This window comes from Helianthus annuus, chromosome 4 (genome assembly GCF_002127325.2).
Source record: "Helianthus annuus cultivar XRQ/B chromosome 4, HanXRQr2.0-SUNRISE, whole genome shotgun sequence".
In the NCBI taxonomy this organism is placed as follows: domain Eukaryota; kingdom Viridiplantae; phylum Streptophyta; class Magnoliopsida; order Asterales; family Asteraceae; genus Helianthus; species Helianthus annuus.
The window spans coordinates 167,546,932-167,556,108 of record NC_035436.2 but is presented as its reverse complement, the minus strand read 5'-3'; the positions used below and the strand labels follow the sequence as shown (position 1 = coordinate 167,556,108).

The 9,177-nt window shown below is 32.7% G+C and overlaps 1 long non-coding RNA gene across 1 annotated transcript; it reads right to left on the bottom strand.

The window, feature by feature from the left end:
• Positions 1-7,503: 7,503 nt before the first annotated feature.
• Positions 7,504-8,730, bottom strand: LOC110935058. The gene is made up of 2 exons (XR_002588833.2): positions 8,398-8,730; positions 7,504-7,942 (listed from the first exon to the last, which is right to left on the bottom strand). It is a non-coding gene; the product is annotated as an uncharacterized LOC110935058 (long non-coding RNA).
• Between the last annotated feature and the right edge of the window lie 447 nt (positions 8,731-9,177).

Below are 9,177 nucleotides of genomic sequence, written 5' to 3'. Positions count from 1 at the left end.
ACGTAAAAATTTTAACGTAAAATGTAAAAATTTTTAACGTAAAAAATTTTGTGTAAAGAAGTTTTTTTAAAAAAAAGTTAAAACCGTAAACTTTTTATGGTAAAATCTAAAACGTAAAACGTAAAAGTTTTGGGTAAAAATAGTTTTGTAAAAAAAAAATTAAAACCGTAAACTTTTTAATGTAAACCGTAAACTTTTTAACGTAAAACATAAACTTTTTTTAACGTAAAACGTAAAAACGTAAATAGTTTAACATAAAACGTAAAACGTAAAAAGTTTAACGTAAAACGTAAGAAGTTTAACGTAAAACGTAAGAAATTTAACGTAAAACGTAAAATTTTTAACGTAAAACGTAAAACGTAAAAAGTTTTACGTAAAACGTAAAAATTTTAACGTAAAACGTAAAAAGTTTAACTTAAAACGTAAAAAGTTTAAAAAATTTAACGTAAAATGTAAAGCATAAACTTTTTAACGTAAAACGTAAAACTTTTTCTACGTAAATTGTAAAACGTAAAAAACCGTGTGATAAAACGTCGCCTAAACAAGGGGCGCGAATGCGGCGCATAAAAACGCCGTGAAAAAAAAAACGGGACGTAAAAAACGCCGCGTTAAAACGGGACGTAAAAAACGCCGCGTTAACGTAAAATGTAAAGCGTAAACTTAAATTTGAACAAGGTACGGGGTAGAGGTTGGTGGTAAGAGACAAGTACAACATCTTCGTGAGTGCTACAAAAGGTGAGTCACAAAGAAAAAGAATGGAAACTAGCAAAGATCTTTCAAACATCATGTGTTAGGGAGGGAGGGAGGCGAGAGAGATGAATAGAAAGAAATTTCATTCATGAGTGACAGACATGGGGAAGAAGGTGGTAACGAGAAGACGCGGTCCAATGGTGGCCGTATATGATGAGAGGGAATAAAATAAGAGAATGAAAAAAAAATAAGAGGTATTTATATAACATAAAATAAAAACTTGATAAAGTATTATATATTATTGATTAACTATAAATAAAATTTATAGCATAAAAATAAAGTATTAAAAGTAAATAAAAGATTTAAAAAAGCCTAATATTAACTCATCAATAATTTCTATATAATAGGATTGGACAAATCCATTATATATATATAGGGTAATGCTAGACAAAAAAACCCTTAAATTTTTAGAAAACTCTGGAAACTCAAATCTCCCCCCATTTTTACCCAACCTCCCGACATTTTTTTTTTTGAAAAAAATAACACATGTAATATACATGTTTTAAAGTGTTTTGGGCAAAAAAAAACAAAAAAGCGCCGAAGGGATTTAAAAAAAAAATAAACAAATTTCAGCAATGTCCGGTTGCCTAACATGTGTTAGGCACAAAAGACAGAAATTGCTGAATTTTTTTTTAAATCATCCCTTCGGCGCTTTTTTGATTTTTTTGGCCCAAAACTTTTAAAAACATGTATATTACATGTGTTATTTTTTTCAAAAAAAAAAAATGTCGGGAGGTTGGGTTTTCTAGGGTTTTTTATATATATAGGGTTTTCTATACAGCCCTACCCTATATATATATATATATATATATATATTAGAGCATTCAGATCCAACCCTTCAAATTATGAAAGAGGCGGGTTTATTCTATGAAAAGTGGTTATGAGTATAGAAGAGATAAAATGTTACTGTTCATCTATAAATTTGAGAGAATATTGTTCATCATTTATAACTTTTTAATATATTTTGAAAGTTTTAACGTGGTGTGAGTGGAAGATAGAGAAAATGTAATAACAAAAGTATTAAAAATTATTATTTAATTAAAAAGAAAAGAAAAACGAAAATATAATGATTTTTAGTTTAATATAAGGTAAAAAATGAAAGGTTAAATGTAAATACTCTTAATGTCCTATAAATAAATCTCTCCTACCTAAAAGTCACCGGTGTAAAACACGGTTTTTACATCTATTTCTATATAACAAGATGGAGAAATTCATTAAATATACATGTTAATGTACTATAAATTTTACCTAACGAGTTTACGCTAACCCGCGCGTTGCGGCGGGATGTTAACTATTAACGTTATTAGTATCACTGTATTAGATACGAAAATTCTTTTAAGTTTATGAAACATATTCTTTCATTTGGCTTAACCTCTAGCCTGTAACACCACATGCTACAAAATGTTAACTGCACATTTTCTCACATTTATCATATTGAAGATTCAATCTCTCAACAATAAACTTTTACTAATTCAAAGAAATAACTTTTACCCACATTACTGCATGATAGAAATAAAAATTTGAAAAATATTCATTGGCAAACAACTAACATTTAAATGGATAAAAAAATTTCATTTAGCATATAAGGTGCATAAAGTGAAATAACGTTTAAATGCATTAAAAATATATCATATCGATTTATGTGAAGTAATATAAGATTTTCCCTTATGTTTCTATTACTTACATAAGAATAAAATTTATAGGATATACCTTAAAAAATACTTTAGGCCAAGCTAAACTAACAACTCATCAACCAACCAAATAATATAGACATATGAAACATAACCTATAACACTATCATTAAACATGACTTAATATCCCCGTCAAATAATTACTTTTAGCCCAATTCGTAAACACCCTGCCCCTAGCACAATTTTTCATACGAAACACAACCTACAACACATGATAAACCTTACCCAATCGAACCAATCGGATTGGTCAGACCATATTTAACCAACAAACGTTATAAATAATATAAATGTATATAATAAAAACATAACAAAATATCCAAAATACTTATAAACTTCAAACATGATCATGTACTTATATATTTAATAAGATAAACAAATTAAACATCAAGCATTCTCAAAATATGTAAATGGATTTGCTGACTAAATTTAATATTATTAAAAAAACATAACCAGAACTAAATTTAATATTATATATTTCATTTAACAACTTATAATAATAATGATTTAATTAGTGAATATTAAAGGAATGGATGACAACTCATACCTCTTTGGGTTTGAAAATTGAAAAGATAGAGTAGTGAATGTAATCGGAACAATAAGGCAATGGACTTTTGTGTTCTCTCTACTCTTTCGCACCAACCAACATTCTGATAGACTCGTCTTGTTTTTCGTTAGTTTTCGAATTTCCGGTAAACATTATGCCCATCTCCGGTGCCAAAAACATAGTGGGTCTTCTCGTGTCGGAGAATAAAATAAATTAAAAATGACAGAACTAAACCCGCCGGCCTGACCTACAAATATCACCGACTTTCTTGGCCGGCCGGCCATGGGGGAGTGAGTCACAGTCACAGATCGGTGACGACGACGGCGGTGTTTCGTGGCAAAGTACGTTGTTTGTGGAGGGTGTGAAACGATGGCTTTGAGAGTATGTTAGTGTGAGTATGGCGGTGGCTTTAAGGGGTTATAAAGGGTGTGAAACGGTGGTGACTGTTGGAGGAGACGCGTCGGACAATGAAACGGTGGTGACTGTTCGAGGAGACGCGTACCTATTGAGGATTTGAGTTTTATTCTTAGAAATGGTTGAGATGGTTGATGCTACAAACTGCTAACGGTTGAGAAATTGACGATTATACAACCGTTTTTAAAGTTGCCAATGGTTGAGATGGTAGTTGGGGGAATACCGGCGCCAACTTAGAGTTGCACCGCTTGACATAAGACCCACATATAATAATATCATAATAACTGTTGTGAATAATAAACAATGCCATAATAGGTGACGCCGTTAAGTTAGTGAAGGGAAAGTTAAGTTGCTTTTTGTATTATAGAGTAATACGCTGAATTCGCGTTAAAAGCGAAACAATACTCCATGTTCAACATTTAATTAATGAGTATATATCAAGCAATTTCTCAGTTTTATCTAAATACACTTTTTTTTGGCCAGCAATAGAGACATTTATTCAAACCATAAAAACCTCCCTTAGCACACAGAAAAACAAGGCAATGATATAAGATGTTCCCAATAAATATTTAAACTTCTTAACTTGATATTAGATTATTTGTTAATGTGTTCTGAAAACTTGGTCTAGTGGTAAATTGGCATGTCCTTCCTAGTGGAGACGTAGGCTTGATTCTCGTTTGGGCCATTTTCAAGGGACATCTGGGTGAAGGGATGAATCTGGGCTTTAATCTCGGGTTCGAACTTGACAGGAGGCAAGGGTTTACGGATTCCATTCCGGTTCACGCGCATGGGGGGGGGGGGGGGGGCACGGTCTCATGGCGGTCGAGGAGTCGAACTTGGAAATAGACCCGAACAAGGTGAGTTTACACGTCAGATTCTTTGTCGTTCAAAAAAAAAAAAGATTATTTGTTCATTTGTTCATGTGTTGTCATCATTATAAGGCTGGTGGGTGTGGAGTTGTGCCCCCTTAATGCCTTCAACATTGCGCCGTCTTAGTTAAAGGGGGCGCCAAAGCTTCTTCCGCCAAGCAAATGGCGGCCGCCATGCATGTGTGTGTGGGTCCACTATATAGTGGTGGATCTTAGAACTTTTTTCAATATATTCCTTTTTTATAGATTTTCACTAATTATCACTATTTTTTCCAAATCATACAAAGATTCTTACTAATTTTTTTTTTCATTTTATCTAAACCGAATGAATTACTGGAAACCCATAAAAGTGGCCTAGATCCGCCCCTGACTACACCTTTCCACCAGTCACTTTTTTTTTATTAATAGTTAAGGGATTTTATTCAACACCATGCTTGTGAGTGGGTTGACTACTTAAAGCACCCCCTGTGGCGTTCGTTTAAAGTGAGGGGGCTTTAAACCACACTCATCAAACTAAACAAAGTATTGGTAACCATTTATACGTTTGAAAGATACTTATTTACGCATTAAATCAAGATAACTTTTCATGTGAAATCAATGAATTAAAGTACGTATTCATATAGCGTTTTGCGGGAGTGATGTTCCTTCAATGTTGGTTCTCTTTTTTATTTTATTTTTTCGTCCTTTTGATGGTTTAATTTTTTTTTTTTTTGATGGTTTAAATATGTGCGACTTGTGATCGTATTTAATGTAACCATTACTGCTTAACAAACATATTGACTATTGTTACTTGCTAACTGCCTTTATATAAGTTATATTTCAAAAAAAAAAAAAAAAAAAAAAAAAAAAAAAAAAAAAAAACCTTGCTAACTGTCTTGATGGTCCCCTTGATTATGATTTATAAAATGGATTACAGAACTGATCAATCATGCATCTTCACCTATTAATTTAGAGCCAAGTTATTTTCTATCTAAGTTCTGGTTAATTTATATATCGTTTGAATAATATAATATAACAAACTGGAGAGACGGAAAAAAAAATGTGAACCTGCGTACCAATCTCCAAGAACAAAGGTAAGAAGAAAGACACTATTTTGAGGCAATTTTCTTCATTAAACTTCAATGCAATATATGGAAATGGAATTATATATATGCAAATTTTCGATAATTGACCTTGTAACCCAGTAAAAGGCACTGGACTTATTTTATAAGGGAATACTAACCTAGGGCTTGGTTATATAAGAAACCCTATCTTTTTAAGAAAACTATGGAAACCCATTGTCATCCATTGATTACCTTTCATCTAACTTGATCAAAGGCTCTCATAATTTTGGTAAGAATTATATTTAAAAGAAATCTTATAATACATATTAGTAAAGGAGAAGGGCATTTAAGGCATTCAAAATTCTGACTTTTCTCTTACACACATCAACTTTATTTCTCTTACACACATGTTATCTCTCTCTCCTCTCACCTCTCTCCTCTCTCCTCTCTCCTCTCTCTTCAATCAAGAACATGATGAACACCAAACACAAGTTTCTATCTTCAAGTTCAGATCTACATCGTATGAAAGAAAAAATGTTTGAAGATTGTTGTTTTAGAGAGAGAACGACGGCAGGATGAAGGTTTTTAGAGAGATGAATTTTTTGTTTTAGAGAGAGAAACAACAATCTTCATCATGTTCATCTATAACACCAAGAACACACATACAACTGTGTGAGAGAGAAGAAGTTTGAAGTATGTTGTTTTAGAGAGAGAACGATGACACACGCACGAGTGAGTGTGTGAGAAGATGGTTTGAAGATCTTCTTCGTGTTCATCGGACGGTTATAGATCCGGTAAGTGTTCTTGAAATATCATTTCACACTTGATTTTTTGTTGAAATGGTTATTAATATGTTTTCTCTCTCTCCCCTCTCCTTTGTCTTCAATTAAGATCTAGTAATGGTTAATGTTCATGTATTTTAAATAAATCGAAAACTTTAGGATGAGATTTTTGAACGGGATTTTTTGTTGGTTTGGTTGCTTGTTTGGGGATTTTGATCTTAACAATAATTGTTTTTTTGTTGGTTTGGTTGCTGGTTTAGCCTTTTGATCTGAACAGTAAGTGTTTTTTTTGTTGGGTTGTTTGATTTACAGAAACAGACCCATAACATCTGTTAAGCACCTGTTAGAATAATATATAACGTGTGTTGATTTACAGAAACATATCCATAAAGATATTCAATTGACAAGCTGGATGGATGCGGGGATATTGAACAAGTCAAATCTTTTGGGAAAGAAGTTTTCGTTCGTTTATAACATGTGTTAGTGGTTCATGCTGTAACAGATCCATAAAGAAGTTTTCATGCTGTAACAAGTTTTCGTTCATTTATAACATGTTTAGCACATTTTGGAATGTATAACATGTGTTAAGCCTCTGTTATAATCTTTTTGTAACCTGACATGTATTTATGTATAAGCTAGTGGTTTACAAAACACCATGATGTGTATATACTGATCTAACATGTGTTACAATTTGTCTGTTCGGAACGTGTAATTGCTTAACATGTGACAAGGGTGAAAACAGTCGACGGGGGGGATGAGTTTAATGGTGAGCTTAGTTAATATCGTAATCTTGTTGTAACCCCACTTGCATACATATGATAACATGTAAGCATCCATTATAACCCGACTTGTATTCATGTATATGAAAGTGGTTTGCAAAACACCATGATGTGCATGTACTGATCGTAACACGTGTACAAGTTAATAATTTAATATGGAACATACAAGTTAATATTGTAACACCGTATACCTGGGATAACATGTGTTAAGCCTCTGTTATAATCTTGGTTTAACCCAACATGGTGTCATGTATAAGCTAGTGGTTTCCAAAACACCATGATTTGTATATACACACTCTAACATGTGTTACGCGCCTGACATGTATAACGTGTGTTAAGCCTCTATTATAACGTGTGTTAAGACTTCCAGGATGGATGCATAAACTCCAATAGTAACTTAATAACAACATAGTATACCTGATATAACGTGTGTTAAGCCTCTTTTATAACGTGTGTTAAGACTTCCAGAATGTGTTAAGTCCATACCATTTTAACATCATGTACTAGACAAAACAATAAGAGTCTCACATTACATATTACTAGTAAACGAAAAATACATAGCACTAAGAAAAATGGTGGGCCGTTTACTATACCCATAACGGTATAACTGATATAACGTGTATCAAGCCTCTATTATAACGTGTGTTAAGACTTTCAGCAAGTTACACATAACATGTGTTAGAGATTAATGTACTGGTAAACTTGTAAAAAGCTACATTGCCTACAAGCAAGTTACATAAAATTGGATGCATATAGCCCAAAAGCAACACAAATATGTTGAGGTCGACTTCAGGGCAGAAGTTCGGAAGGCCATAACATTTTTAACAACACGTCCTAGACAAAATAATAAGAGTCTCACATTACATATTACTAGTAAACGAAAACACAGATCACTAAGAAGGGGTGGAGCTCCCATTGACGGTCTGTCTTTGCTGTTTATCTGCTACCTTTGCTGACTCATCTCTTGCATAAACTCCATTAACATATTCCAACAAGCTGGTCATTAACATATATAACAAAGGTAGCTACGGGTTGTAGTAACAGGATATGTCATCTAGTAGAAGCACCACCTGGTAAGGATGAAAAAAAAAAGACAAACATTTTATTGAAAATAACATCACCGAAAATCAAAGAACTCAGAAAAAAACTCAAAAGTAATGAATCTAACATCAAATCTGCTTCAAACCCATATGTTTGAAACACATATAGATCTGAAACAACTAAGAAGACCTGATTTTTGAAGAAAGAAATTGGGCACACAAAAATTTCTTCTTGGTCTTGATTTAAAATTTTTAAATAAACAAAAGAAGCTCTGATTTTAGATCTATCAAATATCATAAAAAGTATAAATCTAAACAAATTACATAAATAACAAAAGTAAGATCTTTAAACGTGTTTCTCTCACACACATTTGTGCGTGTGTTCTTGGTGTCCAGATGAACAAGATGAATATTGTTGTTTCTCTCTCCAAAACATCAGTTTTCTCTCTCTAAAAACAGAATTAAAGATGTGATGAGAGCAACACCTTACTTTCTTTTCTTGAAGAGCTTCGATAATTGCTTCGATCCTCAGATTTGGTGGCTTCAATAGAAAGTAATGAGTATAAGATCTACCCGGCGACATTAACCGGTTATATGATGGATTTGTCTCAATGGACATTAATGGAGAAAGGAATAAATGAAGGAGTAGATTGTAAATGAAGATGTGCAGGACATTAATGAAGGTCTTTCTTAGAAATGAAAATGATAGATATGGAGTTAGAAAGATACATTGGGAAGATAAATGGGTAATAAATGTTGTCAAATCATAGTAGACAAAAGTCAAGTTATCTTTTAGAGTTAGGTAGTATAATGTTGAATTTACCAAAGTGCCCTCAAAAGTAAAAAGAAAGATGGAGATGGCTGTGACACGTGGCCAATTGTAGGCCTTGTAATGGGTTTTCAAAGTTTTCTCAAAATAAGGGGTTTTCTCTAGAGCATTATCCTACTAACCTAATATGCATAACTGAATGAATAACAAAATATATATATATATATATATATATATATATATAGAATTGAATATGTGATGATAACGTCCTTAGTCTAGCCCACCTGGTTCGGGTTGCGGCGCGAGTAGATCGCAAACATCGAATGTCTTAGTTCAAACGTTATGTGACGTGTTAATTATATGAAAACGCTCGTTTCGGCGTATCCGATTGAACTTAATGTAATCTATATAAGCATTGTGATTGGATCAAACGTAAACTAAATAGAGTTTATACCATACAATCATAACATATCATACATGACCCGGCTTATACACA